This window comes from Cnephaeus nilssonii, assembly GCF_951640355.1.
Source record: "Cnephaeus nilssonii genome assembly, chromosome: 2".
Classification (NCBI taxonomy): domain Eukaryota; kingdom Metazoa; phylum Chordata; class Mammalia; order Chiroptera; family Vespertilionidae; genus Cnephaeus; species Cnephaeus nilssonii.
Genome location: NC_137073.1, coordinates 51,053,284 through 51,073,917, shown reverse-complemented (window position 1 = coordinate 51,073,917; position 20,634 = coordinate 51,053,284). Strand labels below are relative to the sequence as shown.

The 20,634-nt window shown below is 36.6% G+C and overlaps 1 protein-coding gene across 4 annotated transcripts in view; it reads right to left on the bottom strand.

Annotated features, from left to right (window-relative positions):
• The window catches only part of TMEM232 (transmembrane protein 232), a 206,965-nt gene that overhangs the window by 85,087 nt on the left and 101,244 nt on the right, over nt 1–20,634 (bottom strand). The gene's annotated exons all lie outside the window — the stretch shown is intronic.

Sequence of the window (20,634 nt, the reverse complement as noted above, 5' to 3'; positions counted from 1 at the left end):
TCAAAATCACCGGGGAAAACATTTTTCACTCTTATAAACACTGAAATCATGATTAAATGGCTCACTCTTTCAAACATATTTGCTCCAGTGTGATATGTCCTCTACTTTTTCAAAATAATATATTGTAAGGTACTTTAAATTATAATTACTTGTATCCTAAATGGAATCATTTGACCCCGGAGTTCCATTTTAGTCCTGCCAATAAATCAATTACAATGCTTGCTGAACATTTATTATCAGATCAATGCAAAAAAACATACAAATAAAATATATTATTCTAGTATTCAATGGGTTTACAATGTGGAGTTGAATATAACAATAGGGGAACCACTGAGTTAAATAAAAGGGTACAGAGATAATGAAGGAAAACTAACTTTGAACAATAAGGAGTAATAACAAACCTAAGGTAATAAAATCAGTATACAAACCATATAAAACAACATGTTTCTAGGAATAAACTAATGTGAATTGATGGGGACTTCTTTAACTTAGAAAAATGTACTTGTTCAAAACCTGCAACAATATAACAATATATATATATATATATATATATATATATATATATATATATATATATATTTAATAGTGAGACTTTAGAAGGATCTCTTTTGATTTAGAGAAAAATGTAAAAATGCTCATTAACCCTACTTCTTGTCAAGATTATCGAGGCATCCTAGTCTACATATAAGAAAAAGAAATAAGCAGAAAATATTGTTATTTACAGATGTTTTGATATATGCATAGAAATAGAATCTACAGAAAAACAATCAAGACTATTAAGAGAGTTGAAAAGTTTTACAGTATACACCAACTGGAAATTTCCCTTCAGCTGTCAAAAAAAACACCTTGATCCATTGTATATGTTACAAACGCGTCATCCATGCCCACTCCCCACAACCTTTATTTCTTCTGAGGACCCAGTCTCAGTTAACTGCTGCACAGTTCATCCCATTGTCACAGACAAAAATGTGAATATCATCCTAAACTCTTCCATCTCCCTCACCCCTAAAATCCAATCAGCTACCAATCCTGTTAGTCTTCCCTCCAATCCAGCAAATTCTCATTGCTTCACTGACATTTCCCTAGTAAAGCCATAACTATCTCTTGTCTAAAGAAATATTATAGTTAAATATGTACTTTTTAAAAAAATGAAAAGAATATAGAGAATATGAGAAACTAATATTCTCATCTAAGAAGCAACCAGATCTCACCTGGCCTCCTATTTTTCAGAATTGCATCCCTCCCTCTACTTCCTATCCAAAGTGATATTTCTAAACTGCAAATTTGATTGTGTAGTACCTTCATGCTTAAAAATTTGTTGATGCCTATCATTCTTAAGATAAATTTAAATTCCTTAATAGGCCTAAGAAGGTCCTGTACTATATACCTCCTAATCCTATCTAATAAAGAGGGAATATGCTAATAGACCATCATGCCCTCACAAAGATGGCAGTGCCTACAGCCAATAAGGAGGGAATATGCTAATTGACTGCCACACCCTCAAAGATGGCAGCTCCCACAGCCATAAGATAGTGGCGCCCAGTCCCCTCAGCTACGCTCGGGCGGCAGGTGCCACTCCGCGTGCCTGCCTCCAGAGTCCCCCAGTACCCTCAGCCCCCAGCTGCCCAGGGCCGGCCCAAGGCGCAAGCAAGCCTTGGATGGTGGCTTCCCAGCCGATGCCCGAGGTGCAGGCAAGCCTTGGATGGTGACTGCCCAGCCACCCAGGGCCCCCTCGAGGCTCAGGTAACCAGGGCCAGCTGCGGATTGCGCTGCAGGCAGTGGCAACAGCAGAGGTGTGATGGGGGTATCACCTTCTCCTGATCGCTGAGTCGCCTCCCACCCCTGAGGGCTCCCGGACTGTGAAAGGGGGCAGGCTGGGCTGAGGGACCCCCCCTCCAGTGCATGATTTTTCATGCACCAGGCCTCTAGTTACCTTATAAAGTCTTATCTTTCTTGCCTCAAATTCCTGCTATACATCCATATTGACCTTCTTAGAGTTCTGGGGACACACTATGCTTGTTCTCATACATGTTTTTTCTTCCACCTATAATACATCTCTTTACCCTCCCTCTCCCCCTTCCTCCTTTACCTAATAATTCCTACTCGTTCTTCAAGTCTCAGCTTAGATGTTATTTCCTTCAGAAAGCCTCAAATCTGGGTTATATGTTCTTCCTGCATAATCTCATGTATGCTCTATTGTTCCCATTATGTCATTTTACCATATTGCATTACAATTATTCTATATCTTTATCCTCATTAGATTGTAAACTGCAAAAGAACATAAATTATATTTCATCTATCACTGAATCCCTATTACCTATCATACTTCAATAAATATTCCTTGACTAAATTATTTGAATGAAAAAAAGTTTTAAGAGATACCATATTAATGTGGAGTGATCAATAGGTTAGCCATGTAGTATTCAACAAGAAGTTTTTCAGAAATTAATTTCATTTCATTGAAGGACAAAAGATCTAAATAAAATAGAGATCACAATTATTCCTAACTGATCTACAAACCCATTACACTTCCAATAAAAATTTCAATAAGACCACTCAGAAAATTGGACAAATTGATTCTAAAACCTCAATAATTGATAAGATCATGGAGTACATGAAAAACTAGAGAAAGGGATTTGTCCTGGCATACTCAAAGACTCATTGTAAAGCTATAGTCGTTAAAGCAGTGAGTTGTTGGGATGAAAACAGAAAAGCAAACAACTGAGGAGAGAAACAGACTACATGTATATATAACAGACTATATGTATATATAACAGATGTAGCATTGCAATCTGTTGTAAAAGGATAGATTATTCAATAAAATGATGCTAAGACAACTTGTGTTCCATACAATAAGTGGTAAAAATAGATTCCCACCTTATACTATGCAAGGAGATGAAATATTCCAGATGGGTTAAAGACCAAAATGTGGAAACCAAAACTGGAGGTTTCTCAAGAAAAATGGGAGAATATTTTTAGGCTATCAAGATGGAAGGATTTATTTTAAATAAGCCACAAAATGTAGAATACTTATAAGAGAATGTAAATTAAATACACTAACCTTAAAAACTTTCATAGTAAAAAAAAAAAAACATTCTAAAGAAAATGCAAGTAAGACATATTTTGGGAAGAAAATCTGGGCAATATTTGAATTTAAATTAAAAACATAAAATTAATGGGAAAAAGTAAAACAGCAGTAGGGAAAAAATGGCATTGAGTATGGTCAGGTATTTCACTCAAGAGAATTCAAAGTATCCAATTCAACCTATTAAGACATGCACAATCAAAAAATAATAGCAGAATGCAAATCATAGCAACACCATTTCACATAATGAATTTAGTCTAAAATTTTGATTAGCGGGAATTCTTATACATTGCTGTATAAATTATACAACCACTTAGGAGAACAATTTGGCAATACCTAGTAAAGCTTCATATGCATACTTGTATCACTCAGCAATTCCTTTTCTAAGTAAATATGTCTCTCTCTCTGGGAAGCTCTTACTCATCTTCCCAAGGAAGCATAAGCTAGAAAACTCTTTCTAACACTGGTTGGAATTGAAAAATAAAGAGTTAGAATTACCTAATTGTCCATTTGTAGCAGAATAGATGATCTGAGGCTTAGTCATATATTTATATACTAAACAACAGTTAAAATGAGTAAACTAAATCTATAACCATCAACATAGGTAGTTCCAACATATATAATGTTGACAAAAAAACAATTGCCACATTAGTAAATTTCAAAAGCACCATACTGAGTAAAAAGCGATGTTGCAAATAAATATATCTGTTTTTAAAAAGTTTAATAAGCCCTAGCTGGTTTGCTCAGTGGATAGAGCATTGGCCTGGGAACTGAAAGGTCCTGAGTTTGATTCTGGTCAAGGACACATGCCTAGGTTGCAGGCTCAATCCCCAGTAGGGGGCGTGCAGGAGGTAGCCAATCAATGATTCTCTCTCATCATTGATGTTTCCATCTCTCCCTCTCCTTTCCTCTCTGAAATTAATTTAAAAAAAAATTTTTTTAAGTTTAATAAAACACTGACACCAAAATAGTGGATTGCTTATAGGCATATGTAGTATAAGTATAGATACTTGGACATGAATGAGTCTCTGAAATTTTAGAACAGTGATTACTTCTCAAGAAAAAGGGAAAGAATGTGAGTAAAGTGAAGGAATTGTGAATAGAACTCATCTCTTAAATCTGGGTACCAGGGTGTGAATGTTCTATTATTTTGGTTATTTGGTCATATTTGACAATTTTTATATTTTTAATTTAAAGGTGGTCTTATTTAATATATGTTATGAGCTGAATTGTATGCCCCAACTTCATCTTGAAGCCCTAACCCCTGGTATCTCAGAATGACTATATTTGAAGATAGGACCTTTAAAGTGGTATTTAAGGTTCAGATGAGCCCTAATTGAATCCAACTATTGGCCTTATAAGGAAATTAAGGACACAGACATCAGGGATGCCAATGCACACAGAAAAGTCCATGTGTGGTCTTAGTGAGAAGGCAGCCATCCTCAAGCCAGAGAGAGACACTTTAAGAAAAACTAGACCTTGCTGACACCTTGATCTTGGACTTCTAGCCTCTGGATCTGCTCCCCAATTTGTGATACTTTGTTATGGAAACCCTAGTAAGCTAATATAGTACATGTATGTGATCATAAAAAATAGAGTTCATAATAAAATTACCATAAAAATGGATTAGTGTAGAAGAAATATTATGAAGTCTAGATATTTTTTCCATACAAAGAACTAAGTTGACAGCAGATTGCCTATGTTATAATGAAACACCCAATGAGAAGAATATCTGAACTTTGCTAGCATTTTCCAGATGTTATTCTTACTGCACTTTAGGCCATCCTGATATTACTTCATGAATGGCCCAAGGGATATATGTGCTTGATGATTTGCATTTTTATGAAAAATAGTAACTTTTTCAGTTATCTTACTTCTGGTATTTTGAAGATTAAACTTTTACTTTTCAGATTTGTTGGCCTAATAGCACCAAGAGACAGAGAATGATAACATACATGGTCTTGGGAATACAAAATTCATTTGTTTTAAGACAGTCAACCAAAAAGGACAAGGAGGTATGTGGAATCAGATCTGCCTTTGGGAATAATAAATTAACTCTATTAGTTTGGCTCCATTAAAAAAATTGTAAAGGTTCTCAAAGCAAACCTGAGGCCTGTTTTAGATGTTCAAGAAAATAGATATATTTCCAAATGAAACACAATATTCTAAACACATTTAGTGAGATGCATCCAACTATTTTGTTATTATTTTCTACAGAAGAAAGCAAGCAATAGGTTTCAGTTTTCCACTGGGAATTGTGCTTTGTTTGGCTTCGATAGTTGAGCTTCCTTCCATAGGAAGCCCCAAACTGTCTTGTACAGTGGGTCTTTGTTGTATTATAATAATGCTTGGAAATATGGAATGATGCTCCAGTCTAATGGTATCAATTTTTATTCAGAACTTATTACTCAAAGTAACAAAGCTAGTTTGGTAAATGAAGTAGTACAGCATTCTGAGGAGTTCAACTTTCTTTGTAACATTGTGGCTTTTTGCTCAAATAATTATATTTAATTATTATGTTTTGCCTCTCAGCAAGTTGAAATGTGGAACTATAACATTAACAAGACTATTACACAAACCTTTGGGTATGTCAATCATGCAGTCCCTCAATTGTTATATTAACTATTAGTTAAGAAAACCAACCTCCAGCTAGTCAGAAACCTCTATTTCCCCTCAATCTAAAAGTTGTTTCCCAAAATGTCTGTTTCTTTGATAAACTGCCTACAAGATTACAATAATTTCATAATGATGATAAACCACTATCAATTTACTACATCAACATACATCAATTGAATTGATTAAACTTACATCTCATTTTGTATAATAGAAATACAATCACTGCAATAAAACACTGTCGTGGAATTAATGTCTTCTTACACTGAAAATATAAGTCTTGCCTTTGGCTTGGTATTTTATTAAGCAGCAAGAGACCATTATCCAGTGACAACACTTCATTTCATTGACATCTCAAATATATTCTTAATATCCTTTATATTTATGTTCCGTTTAGAATGAGAAGATTAGAATAGGTGTTATTATAGTGGAAAGGCATTCATTATTACATTCTGAATAGTATTACCATGTGACGTGTCTCAGCCATAAGAACCTCTTGGGAAGCATTGCATCTTTTATCCTTACACATTCATAGCTGACTGTATTCCATGCTATGAATTTTTCCTGTGTTGATCACCAACATTGGCCCAGTGTTGTTGCTATATGATGCCCACTTTAATTTACATACTATGGAAATTACTCTGATCACTAAAATGTTTACAAAATATTTTTTAAAGTTATCTAACTTTAAGCCAAAATAACCACAAATTCAAATTCTTACTCCACTTTAAATAAATGTCTTCCTTTCATTTTGAAATCACTGCCCTCAGCACTTTTCCACACTCTGAATTCTAATGATTTGCCTATGCATGTAAAATACAGAATTGCATTATCCTTATAACTCAAACTAAGAGAAACACAACTTCATTTGAAATATCTAGGCAACTAAGGCCATTTTTGGGCTTAGATTATCCAGTTCTCTATCACATTTTGCATATACAGTATATATATATATATATACACACACACACACACATATATATTTATATATATGTATATATATGTGTGTGTGTATATGTATATATGTATATATATATACATATATATATGCACAGATATATATATATATATATGCAAATAAGGGGTAAATTATACAAAACCAGATTCTTAAATGTGAAGTGGAAGACAGAATAAGAAACTATGAAAATTCATCTGTGGGCATCGATGTTGAAAGTCCGTATGCACAGCAAGGGAAATTAACAGAGTTTTAAGATATTACTGTAAGACAATATTTTTAGTGTATTGAGTGTTTAAAGTGCCAAATTGCCTTGTTTGTTTTACACCACTGCTATAATCACAACTCAGCTAGCTATTGAAATGCTAAGTAGTGTTTTGTCTATGCATTATTGTAGAAGTGTTTTGATTAAGAGCAGATGAAGACATTTTTTTTTTTCTCTTTCTTTGTGGTTTAAGCATAAGGTAGTAAAAAGTCATGGATTGATTTCTTTGGCTGAAACTTAAGGGGTCATGTAGAAAATCTTTAAACTCCTTAAATTCTATAAAATTCTTTAAATATATAAGTTCTTTAAAAAGTTGTTGGCTGACTCCAATGTACCATGGCCAGTTATATAGTTTTTGTGACTTCTCTTTTCCCCTAAAATATCCAAGAAGGACTCACTATTCAGAGAAATAATGACTTTAAAACCTGAGGTCCTAATTTCATTGATTTTTGCTTTGTTTTGTTTTTGCCTTTCTGCTCTTGTCAAAATACATTTAGATTTAATCTGTAATATAGGAAAATACTGTCTTTTAGCATATACCCTAGATATTTTTCTCTGTGATGACTCATATAAATTACTAGTATAAATTAGTATAATAAATATATAAAAAGTAGTGTATACCATTCATAAGTGTACAATCTGTTAAATTATCATGATGTAAATAAATTCAATTAAATAATACCCATGTCAAGAAATAAAAATTACCTTTATCCTACATTTTAATACTATAGATTAGTTGTGATTCTTTTTGAACTTTAGATAAATGGCATTATAAAGCACATATTTTTTATATCTTGATTATTTAGCTCCACAGTATTGTGCATGTAAATATAGTTTATTCATTTGTATTATATAACATTTGATGACTATATCACAGTATATTTGTCTGATCTATCAGTGCAGATTCTGGATTTTGTAGGTGTTCACTAGTTTTTACCTATAGTATCTGTTTGTGGTGATTGTTTATTAAATGCATAATTTTCAAAACATAGTTGTTTTAGTGTCTGCTAAGGCACTACTCACTACAACTTACTTTCCGTGGATGGTTAAATGCTGTAACCCCAAGTGCAATACGTTTTGTAAAGAATTCACTTCAATCAATACCCACATGTACCAGGCATGTATTGTACACATATTCAATTCAACATAACATTTAAAATGCATATTTTTTCTGGTGAGAGAAAAATATATAATCCTAATTTTCTTCCCTAAATCTATTTAATTTACAATATTAATATGACATTATTTTCAAATTTTACTTTAGACAGTCATCCTTAAAATAGCTATTCATTATTTTTGTATTATTTGTCTTTTAATTCTCAGGGATATTTACAGTGTGTTTCACATCCTATAAAAATAAAAGTTGGAAGTTAAAGTTATGTAAGAGCAGTCTAATTCAGTGTTATTTAAATAAATAGCAATGGTCCTTTCGGCATGGCTCAGTGGTTAAGTGTTGACCTATGAACCAAGAGGTCATGGTTCGATTCCCAGTCAGGGCACATGCCCAGTTGTAGGCTCGATCCCCAGTGTGGGACATGCAGGAGGCAGCCAATCAGTGGCAGCCGATCAATGATTCTCTCTTATCATTGATGGTTCTCTCTCTCTCTCTCTCTCTCTCTCTCTCTCTCTCTCTCTCTCTCTCCCCCCCCCCTCTCTCTCTCTCCTCCTCACCCTCTCTCTTCCTCTCTGAAATCAAGAAAAAATATATTAAAATAAATAAAATAAAATAAATAGCATTGGAAGAAAAAAATCCCACAAACGTCTATATTCTCCATGAAAAAAAATCATCTCTAGAGATTAAGAAATGAATTACCATTTCCTTTTTTAATACTCAACTCTTACTTAAATAGCCTAACAATGTATTTTCATTATCTATTTTTCATATCCAAATGCAAGCCTCTAAGCAACTCACCTTATCAATGAAAAAGAATTTACAGATATTTCTCCCTCGGAAAAAAATTAGAGATAATGAAAATGATGAATATGTGTGGGAAAGAATTCTTTAAACTGGACAAAATTTCCTAAGTAATAAATTCAACCTCATTAAAATTAGGAACTTATATCAGCATAAAATAGCATAACAAGTATGGAAAAGCAGACTACAATTTAATCAATAAAATGAATAAACTAAATAACAATGGAGGTGCCAAGATGGCTATGGAGTAGGTGGAAGCTACACACATCTCTCCCGGTGCCACACCAGAATTATAGCTAAACTAGGACCCCGTTGCATGAAGTTTTGTGCAATAGACTTTTCCTTCACCTGGCTGCCGGCACCAGTTATCCGCCAGCAGCAGTTTTCCTCTGGCCACCCGCCGATCGGAGCGCCTCCTGTCAGCACGATCGGCCACCCCGAGAGGCACTCCGATCGGGAGGCGCTCCGATCAGCGGGTGGCCAGAGGAAAACTGGTGCTCGTGGAAAACTGGTGCCGGCAGCCACGCAATCGGCCACCCCGAGTTCCGCCACCAGCGTCTTCCGCAGCGCCGGCCTAAGCAGCGCCGGCCTAAGCAGCACCGGCCGTTTAAGCCTGCGGTAGGAGCGGGGGGCGGGGACTCGCGAGTCCCCGCCCCCCGCTCCTACCGCCAGCCAATCGGCCACCCGGAGTCCCGCCCCCCAGCCTCCCGCTGGCCCAATCGTGGGCGTAGCGGAGTGATGGTAATTAGCATATTACCATTTTATTAGGTATGATTATAGAGCACTCAACCTGAATAACCAAATGAAGGACAGCTGAATAGGAGTATTATAATCAAGGATTTACAGAAGAAGCTACATGAAGACTGGTAAGAAAGGCAAAGACGCAGAGAGGGCTTGCCCCTGCACTCATGTGTAGCAGCTAAGTAATATCTCAGCTGCAGAAGTCACTTCTGAGGAGCGTGGGGTTTCAACCCCAGGCTGGAATCCCCAAGGCGGAGCACCAGGGCTCAGAAGAGAAGCCTGCATAGCATCTGGCAGTGAAATTCAGTAGGGACTTTGTCCGTCTAAAAGAGGAGGAAGTCTGCCAGAAACCCAGGCACTTTCTTAAAAGGCCAAGGCACAAAATCCTGCTCTTGACACTGACCCGGGGCTTTGGTAGAGGGAAGGCAACCCACGGCTACAGGAGTCCTAAAGAGATCTGGGTGGCATGGCCCTGAGAAGAGATCTGGAGGGGCAACCACTGAGGTCCCTGTGCTGAGTCCCTATTCTACACCGCACTCAGGGGCCATCTTCCCAGGGTCCAACACTGCTACTCTTACAGCACCAGCCTGAGAGTGCACTCGATTTCCTAAAATAAAATAAAAGTTTGACAGTTGTAAATGTTGGTGAGAATGTAACCTTAAGTATTTTGAGAGTAAAAAATGAAAGTGAGCTGATCATTTTGAGACAGAGAAGGACTCTATTATTATAAATTAAAGAAAATAAATCTGTTGAATAAAAAAAAACCACATGAATCCTTCCTTTCCTAGTTAAAAAAAAAACAAAAAAAAAAAACACTGAGCTTAAGTATAATAGGGACAAAGATACAACAGATTTAAACATTTCATGCATAGAGAAGTTTACCGTTTCTGCATTATTTTTCAAGTTAGATATGGTATTTTGTAATATAATTTTATGATTTCTTAGTAAAATTGCATTTAAATCACAAAATTACAACAAAAATTTTTACTCTCAAAATACTAAGGAAACTTGCAGGTTTTGTTTAAAACTTTTACAGTCATTTGACAGTTCATTATAAAAAGATCCCATTGTTCATGTGCTAAAAATTAGGTGACTATATTAAAGTTAATTGTGGTGTGTAATACTTAAGCTCTTTGGCAATTCAAAATGATAGTGACTGCAGTTTTATTTCATAAAAAGAGTTGCTACTTTTTATAGCAGGCTGTGAACAAAGAATAGCAAATAATTTTAATGAATTGAAGCTCATGAATAACGTTACTCATCTAGATTTTTGGATTGGAAAAGCATTTGTTTCAGACATGCAAAGCCTTATGTTTTTATTTCAGTCTTTCATTTATAGCAATTGATTTAGGATGCCATCGTGTGGCACAATGACTGTGTTCAAAAGGCAAATGCATACTAGAGTAGAATATATATCTATTAGAGTAATGCTACAGTTTTCTTAAAATTTATTTCTGCTTAAGAATCTATAAGAGCCCTGACTGGTTTGGCTCAGTGGATAGAGCGTCGGTCTGCGGACTGAAGGGTCCCAGGTTCGATTCCAGTCAAGGGCATATACCTTGGTTGCGGGCACATCCCCAGTAGGGGGTGTGCAGGAGGCAGCTGATCAATGTTTCTCTCTCATTGATGTTTCTAACTCTCTATCCCTCTCCCTTCCTCTCTGTAAAAAATCAATAAAATATATATTTTTTACAAAGAATCTATAAGAGAATAGATAGTTCAGATGAGAGGAAAAATTCAGTTCTTTAACAACTAGGATACCTCCTTGTCTGTAAGGTGCATAAAGGAAACTAGATACAATTAAATCAAAATTTTGGAAACAACAGTTAGACTGACTCATAATCTTCCCCATTACAAAATTTAAGTGATTGAATGAGGTCATAAAATACTCCCAATTTCAGGGAAAGATGTTTTATTTTATCTTTTTGGCTCCAAAGAATATGATTTTATTTTACTCAACTACTCCAGAAAGAAGAAAAAATCCAAAGAGGTATAAACTTTTGATATTGAGTGGAAAATTACCGTGGCCTAAATCTGTGAGTGCTGTTGTCTCACGGAAAGAGAAACAGAGAGGAGGCTTGAATTCCTGAGATGTGGCCATTAGTTTTCTGATTGATCAATGGTTGTCATTTAACTTATTGAACTTTAGTTTCCTCATCTCTCAAATAAAGGGTTTGGATAGGATACATCTATGATCTCCTCTAAATCAATAATCTTCCTATAGTTTCACCTTCCCTCACACTTTAAAAAGCCTTATGTATTAACACCATTAAAAGAAAATTGAAACCTTACAGGAGAAATAAAGATGTTGAGAATTGAACATACAGTGTGAGAGGCAATAAAATTGATAAATGAAATTTTACAGATTTCACAAAAGGGGATGATGGACAACAAAGACTGAATAACTCTCAGCAGCTTTCTGGGGATGTAAAATTTGAACTGAGCATAGAAAACCAGGATTTGCATGAGGGAGTATTCTAAGTGAGTGAGGGAGAATGAGAAATGCAGGAGAGCCAACAATGGAATCAAGGGAGCAATTAAAGAGACAGAGACTCTGTACACTACTTGCTATAGACAGAATGTTTGTTTCTCCAAAATTCATATGTTGAAACCTAATCCCCAATGTAATGGAATTTGGAGATGGGACTTTTGAGAGGTTGTTGGTCATAAGGGCAGAGCACTCAAGAATGGGATTTGTGTTCATATAAAAGAGAACCCACAGAGCTCCCTTTCCGCTTCCACCATGTGAGGATGCAGCCAGAAAGTGGCTGGCTATGATCCAGTAATGCCAGTGGTCTTGATCGGGCATCTAGAAGGGTTCTGGAAACCTGGAGAAGGGGCTGTGCATAAGTTAAATAAGAGTCCAGAGATGAAACATAATTTTGAAAGGCATTTGGAGGCAGAGGAGCTTGGCTAAAGAAACCAAGTTCTCCTTGTCTCAGGACCCCTGGCTTTTTATTAATACAATTTGCAAAGATAGAGAAGAGTTTCATTATTCTTTTAACCATGGTGAGCTAATTTGACATTTATAGAACTCTACACACAAGGACAGAATACATATTTTCAAGTGCACCCAGACATTCACTAATATAGACCAAATGTTCAATCATAAAAAGTATCACTGTATTTTTTAAAATTGAAATTTTACAAAGTATGGCCTCTGATAACAGTGGAATTAAATTTTATGTGAATAAAAATGATAGCTATAAATCCCCTACATATTTGTAAATTTAAAAGTATATTATAAATAGCCATGATTCAAAGAAGTTGTTACAGGTACAATAAGAAAATATTTTGCACTTGGTTAAAATGAAAATACAAAATCTCATTAGAGGGAAATTTGTAGCTTTGACGATATGCCTTAGAAGAGAATAACAGTTTTAAAATCAATGCTCTAAGTTTCTACCTTAAAAGGCAGAAAGAAGAAGAAGAAGGAAAGAAGAAGAAGAAGAAGGAGAAGAAGAAGAAGAAGAAGAAGAAGAAGAAGAAGAAGAAGAAGAAGAAGAAGAAGAAGAAGAAGAAGGAGGAGGAGGAGGAGGAGGAGGAGGAGGAGGAGGAGGAGGAGGAGGAGGAGGAGGAGGAGGAGGAGGAGGAGGAGGAGAAGGAGGAGGAGAGGAACAAGGAGGAAGAAGGAAGAAGGAAGAAGGAAGAAGGAAGAAGGAAGAAGGAAGAAAGAAGAAAGAAGAAAGAAGAAAGAAGAAGGAAGAAGGAAGAAGGAAGAAGGAAGAAAGAAGAAAGAAGAAAGAAGAAAGAAGAAAGAAGAAAGAAGAAAGAAGAAGAAGAAGAAGAAACAACCAAAACAACAACAACAAAAAACCTATGGTATAATGACACCAAATGGATAGTCACAATAAGTACTTTGTAAGATAAAGTCAAGGCTGGAGTTGAGGATAGCAGACTCACTCCTGCATCATGGGGCTGAAAAAAACACTTGGGAAGCTGAAATCTTCAGAAAAATCATGCTGTGAAAGTACAAGGCTTTCTGGATATATAAATAGTTCTGGACATATAAATAAGTCTGGGCATACAAATAGTTCCAGACATATAAATAGCTTTAGACGTATAAATAGTTTTATACATATAAACAGTTCTTCCACGATACAAAGAACTTTGAACATTTTTGTAAATCCTTATAAGCTGATCAAAATACAAGATATGAAGTGGTGTGGTTTGTTTGCAAATCATTTATTTGCCTGTTGTATAGGGACAATAATTTTATTTCTAGAATAAGTATACTCAATATATCCCACTAAAATGTTTCCTTCAAAGAAAGTGACATTGCTCCCATTGTTTCCAGGGCTCTTGCAAGCATAAATGGATGTAATATGTGGTCTGGACACCTTTTACCTGCTTACAATGTAATAGGGGAAAAAATCTGCCTTCTGTTGCACTGTGCTACACCAAAGAGCAATGCAGAAGAATCACTTGAGCTAACAATAAATCATAAAGTGATAAACTCTTTGAAGACAAAATACTGACATCTCAGCTATTAATTAGCTTCTGTTTATAAAGGAATTCCAAGAGAGAAGTAGACTGTAAATACTCATTAGTTGTGTTATAATTATTATATATCCTCATCTTTGTGATAATGTTATATAACCCTTAAATTATGATGACATTTTCAGTATAATCAAAGATAAAAACTGTTTTTCAGGAAGAGTGTAAAACTTTTATTAATTTTAATCATAATAAGTTAAGGGATAAAAATTTTTGAGTGTCCACATTATAAAATTATAGGATAACTTTTCATGAGACAAATTTATTGTAGGCAGGTGTAGCCTTAGGATGAATGCAGCATAGGTGACCATTTTGAGGGTTCTCATGGTAGATGTAATTTAAGATAAGTGAGGCCTTCCAGACCCCAAACAGCCCTACATGACTTGGCTAGGTTCCTGGAATTTCCCACATTAAAAATTCATTTTGTAGGGTCAATAGCTTTTGGGCCTTCAAGAGCCCTCCATGAATATTTTAGTAACTGTTAGAAAAAAAACCCCTTAAGACAGTGTAAACTAACATCTCAAAAATCACTTGTTGAAACTAGAAAATATACAAGAGATAGTTGTGGGGAAAAACACTATTAGAAGTGTGAAAGAGGTCTATCATATTTAACATTTAATTTGCTTAGGCCTAGCTGTATCAAGAATATTTTAGGAAAGTAAAGTTTAGTTTAGTTTTTAATTGAGCTGTATTAAATTTTTCTACAGCTAGTAGAATAATCTGAAAGCCGAAAGTATAAGAAAAGTGCATGCAATATAAAATAAACTGTAGAAATAAAATCATTATCAAAATGGAAAATTTCCTTGTTTAGCTTGAAATGTTGTGATAATAGGAAAAGAGATGACTACCACAGATGTGCATGATGTTATTGCCATTGCTGGGATGGTAAATATCATAAGTATAAAAACAAATATTTGCTAGGACATATTTTTTTTTCTAAATCTTATTTGCATGTGTGAGTGTGTATGTGTGATTGTTTTTGCTATAAACTCCCTATAAAGTGTGTGTGTGTGTGTGTGTGTGTGTGTGTGTATGATTTATAAACAAATACATGCAAATATCTACATTTTATAAAGCAGCATACCTAAAAACCAACTGCAAGAGTCTCTTTAGATTTTTAATTTAAAAATATCAGTATTGTTTCATAAATACTATTCTATCCTTATGATTATTCCAACCCCATTGAATGAATTGATCAAATGTTGCCCTCCTCAGGCCAGTAAAGATTTACCAGGGAATTTCTGCAGTTGGAAGGGGCTGAAACTCTGGCCAAATAATAGAGCTGTGGGTACAGACTGAAATTCCAGTTAGTGCTTGGGAAGGGTAGGTCTCAAAAAAAAAAAAAATGTCAACATTTAGTATAAACATTCAAGACCACTTTTAAATCTTGAAAAAGGGGATAAAAGAAATAGGAGAAATGTCAATTTAATTCAGCCTTCAGCTTCAGACCAACATCTGTTCTCTTTAAAAGGTGAATTGGCTCTGTTCCTCTTCTGGTTAAAACCTTCCAATGACTTCCTTTTGCACGATAATAAAACCGGAATTCCTTATCTGGATTTACAGTCCTTTGAGGTCTGGTTTCAGTAACAACTTCACCTCCTCTTACTTTCCCCTTACTCACTATTCTGCAGCCACACTGACCTTTTTAGTTACCACACAAGGTGAGTCCTTCGCTTCCCCTAAGCCTTGCGTTCACTGTTCTTTCTGCCTACATTTTTTAAAAAGCAGGCTCATTCTCCTGCAGCTGGTCTCTGCCCCAAATATTCTCTCAGTAAGATCTTGCCTGGCTGTCTAATGTGGAATCCTCCAATTACTTCCCCCCCAGATGTTTGAAATTAGGAGCTGCTGTACAATGTAGTGAAAAATACATGGGATTTGCAATCAGAAAATTTGGACGGGTCATAAGTACTAACTAAATGAACTTAATTCAATTTCTTACCTCTCTGAACATCAATTTCTGATACAGAAAATGTAGGCAATAATCATACTGATTTTATAGGGTTATTTTGAGGATCAACTGAGTTAAGGTATAATCACCAAGTCGAAGATGCTAGCAATAACCTCGAAGGACTGCTCGTACATCCTCCTTTTTTTCATCCCATGTCTAATACTACTTTCAAATTGGTCAGACTTCAGCTGTATCAAAGATATCAATTACTTTAAATCTTTTTACCCAGTTAATTTCACTCATGAGATTTTAAGTAATCTGTAATTACCTCATTTGCTTTCTGATTTTTCTGACCTCTGTTTTAGATTATAAACTATGTGAAGGTGAGAATCATATTTATCTGATTTACTAGATCTTTAGTGCTTAGCGAGGTGCCTGATCTACAATAGAGATTTCAGCTAGTGTTAGTGTCCTATAATTCTACCATTATTGCAAGTGTAGCTTCCACAGCTAAACTGTGCTGTCCCAAATGACAATTTGCTTTCTTCTTTTTTGAATCAGGTGGAAACAGTGGATATGGTGAAAAATTTTGGAGATATTTTGATTGTCTGATAGATTGAGTGATTGAACATGGAATGTGAGTGAAATAGAGATAAGTATGGTTTCAAGGTCTGAGTTAATAGAAGGATGAATTTTCCATTTACTGAGAAAATAGTGGAACAGGCAGGTTTGGGTCAGAGAGAACTGAGTTAAACTTTAGATATGTTAAATTTGGGGTCTTGTCAGATCATCAAGATGGAAAAAAAAAAAATGTAGGTGGTTGTATACCTGAGCACAGAATTCAAGAGAAAATTAGGCTCCTAAGGGTCCAACATAAAAATGGGTATCATTGTGAACCTCACTAACTTAAATTAATTGAATGATTTATACTACTTTTCATCCATCTGCTTCAGACATATACACCCAGAGCCTAGTTTGATCAGGTTTACCTATGTTAGAATTCTACAGGTCAAATTTGGTCAGGATCTTTGTTCTTCTCCACAAGTCCATTCTTGGAGCCCTATACTTCAAAAATGCAGAGCAGGCCCTAAATTTTGCTGCTGAATGCTCAGCAAATGTTCTTGTTCACCTTATCTTCTGCTTTAAGAACACTATCTGCGTGATTGTCAAATGCCTATGCATGAAAGAGAGCTGTGTGACTTTTTTTTTAGAGGGAAATGATTCCCTTGAGCCTTCTATACCCAAGGAACTGACCCTTAAAATTGTATAAGAACATTGGATAATTGATCCTTGATATGTGTCTTTTTTCATTCCCTCTCCATTTGTCGTTTGCAAGTCATGCAGTGCATTCCTTTGAATATCTTGGCAGTTTATAATCAGGCACCTTGTGAGAATGAAACAGGATTTATTGTGCATCTATAAATGAAAATAGCTATTTTTCTATCCTTACATATAATAGTCACTTTAGACAGTGCCATTTTAATTCATTGTTGTTTTTGTACTAGTTTTCATCTTATAATGTGGACCTTTTACTATCTTTATTAAACGTCTCCTTTGAGATGGAGAGCTATAAAAGACCAATCAGGAAAAAAATAAAATATTGAGCTCACTTTTTAAAATAGCTGCTTGAGTAGAGGAAAGTTATTACTTAGAATATTAAAATGCTGGGCTTTTAAAAAGAGATGATAATGCTAGAATACAGGAGAGCATAGCTATAACACAAAAACTGCTACATAAATTGACTAGACATTAATTTTCACACAAGAAATCCTAAAGATTTTAGCTCAGAAAAGCTAATAAAATTTTAGTTAATTCCTAACAATGTGCCCTTTGAAAAGAGTCTATTTCAACCATTAGAGTACTGCCACATCTCTGAGAATTTGAGGTATTCAAATATGAAACCATATAGGGAGTAAGGAAATCTTAGGTACTTATCCAAGTCTGCTATCTTGCTCCATTTCTCCTATGTAACCTTACGAAATCTTACTTTCCTCATATACAAGAAGGGCATTGGACCGAATGACTCCTATGGCCCTTCCATGGAAATGGCTCTTGAAACTGGTGACAACTTTGACTGGTTGGCCTCCTCACAGTTGATAGTGAACTCCTCAGCTCTTAGGCAAGAACAAGTCCTAGCAGTGATCATGACATTTAGAAAAGAAAAGGAAGGGAAGCAACATGATCTGCTAACCTGAATTGTTCACACTGGCCATAGTGGAACATTAGGTCTTCAGTACCCCTGATGCTCTCAAACAGGCATGCTTAGATTCACAAAATTATAGAAAACTGAACTATTCTCCTTTTTTTATTCCATTGAAAGGTATACCAGAATTTGAGCAGGGGGTAGGGAGTGGTAATGAGGGAAGGAAGAATGAGAGGGACCTGAATGGTATAACTTGCATGACCAAATCAGACTTGCACACCTAATTTCTTAAATTCCTTTATCATTAAAACATAGAAGGGCTAGTTTCACCCTTAGGGACTCCCTAATAGTAATCTGTTTTTCTTCCAACACACTGCCAACCATAGTAATCTTTTGTGGTCCCAGTTATATAAAGACTAGGAATTTATTTTCTACTACACCTTACAGATACCAGTGGGTGTTAAATTGAATTTTTTTTTTTTACCAAACTTAATTATTGTTATTGTGGCAGCAGTTATGTGTTTCCACCTTTTAATTTTTGTACTTTTTTGTGTGAAAGCTCATTTTCCCTCATATTCAGTTTACTTATTTTTAAAAAATCTACTTGAACTTGAATATAATACTACAGTCCCCAACATAATAAAAATGCAGGTGGGCTGAGAAAACAGTTTTAGAGTTGGTTGTCCACATACTGAAGGGAAAATATGGTAATTAGCACACTGTTGGGACTCACGGAGACAGCCAAATAGTATCATTCAAGTCCTAAAGGGAGTTTCAGGGGTCTGAATTACCCACTTCAGCTGTCTACATCAATCAAATTAACAGCCTTCTTGTCCAATTCTCATTCATGCAGTAACATATAGTCACAATTAAAGGTAAAAGATATGGAATGGCTGACAGTGAGGCTTATTCAGCAACAGAGTATATGAATACTGAATAATTTCCATTCCTGATGATTAAAACCCTGTTGAGTCATGGTTGGATTAGATGCATCCTTGACCATAAAAAGCAAGAAAAAATGTCAAAATGTCATAAGAGAACTCCCTTAGTGCTTCCATTTATTTAAATATATTATTTCTTAAATATGTAGTTTTATGTGTATACATCCTCCATAAAAAACAATCCTATCTAATAAAAGTAATATGCAAATTAACAATCACTCTGCCACACCCATAAGACACGCCCACCAGCCAATCAGGAGTGAGTATGCAAATTAACCCCCAACCAAGATGGCTGCGGCCACAGAGCAAGCAGGAAGCTTGGGTTTCCCCGGCAATGGAGGAAGCCAAGCTTTCCACACTCCTTGGTGGGCCCAGGCCTCCACTCAAGGCTACAAAGTTTCAATTATAGAAGATAAATAAATCCCAACAAAAATGGCTGCGGCCCTGGAGCGAGCAGGAGGCTTGGCTCCGCTCCAGGCTACAAAGTTTCAATTATAGAAGATAAACAAATCCCAGATACCAGGGCCTCCACTTGGGTCACTGGGGGGGCGTGGCCGGCCTGCAAACCACCACAGGCCCCTTGCCCAGGCTGCCCCATGCCCCAAGGGAACCCCCACCCTGATCTGGAACACCCTTCAGGGCAAACCAGCTGGCCCCCACCCATGCACCAGGCCTCTATCCGCCTATCTAATAAAAGAGTAATATGCAAATTGACTGTCACTCCAACACACAAGATGGCTGCCCCTATTGTGGTCAAAGATCCTGCCCCCATGTGGACACAAGATGGCCACCACAAGATGGCCAGCAGGGGAGGGCAGTTGGGAGGGACCAGGCCTGCAAGGGAGGGCAGTTGCGGGCAATCAGGCCAGAAGAGGAGGGCAGTTGGGGGTGATCAAGCCTGCAGGGGAGGGCATATAGGGGTGACCAGGCCAGCAGAGGGGGGAAGTTGGGGGCAACGGGGCCTGCAGGGAAGGGCAATTGGGGGGGACGAGGCCCGAAGGGGAGAGCAGTTGGAGGGGGGGAACCAGGCCTGCAGGGGAGGGCAGTTAGGGGCAAACAGGCTGGCAGGGGAGCAGTTAGGCATCAATCAGGCTGGCAGGGGAGTGGTTAGGGGGTGATTAGGCTGGCAGGCAGAAGCAGTTAGGGGCAATCAGGAAGGCAGGCAGGTGAGCGGTTGGGAGCCAGCACTCCTGGATTGTGAGAGGGATGTCCGACTGCCCGTTTAGGCCTGATCCTACCTGAATCGGGCAGCCAGACATCCCTCAAGGGGTCCCAGATTGGAGAGGGTGCAGGCTGGGCTGAGGGACACACACCCCCACCCCCGTACATGAATTTTGTGCACCGGGTCTCTAGTTATATATATTTTTATATTTTCCAGCCAGATTACTATTACCTTATCATACTCTCAAACAGATCTGACCTACTGGCAACAAAACTCTGAAATGCAGGGTTAAAGGGTTAAAATGACTGCTAACTAAGTCAGGAGTGGAAGAATTTACAGTGATACTACTGGCCAGTCCTCTCTGAACTTATGTGTAATATTAATGGATATTCTGAATATTCTAGCATCCAGAATTTGAATATTTTCATA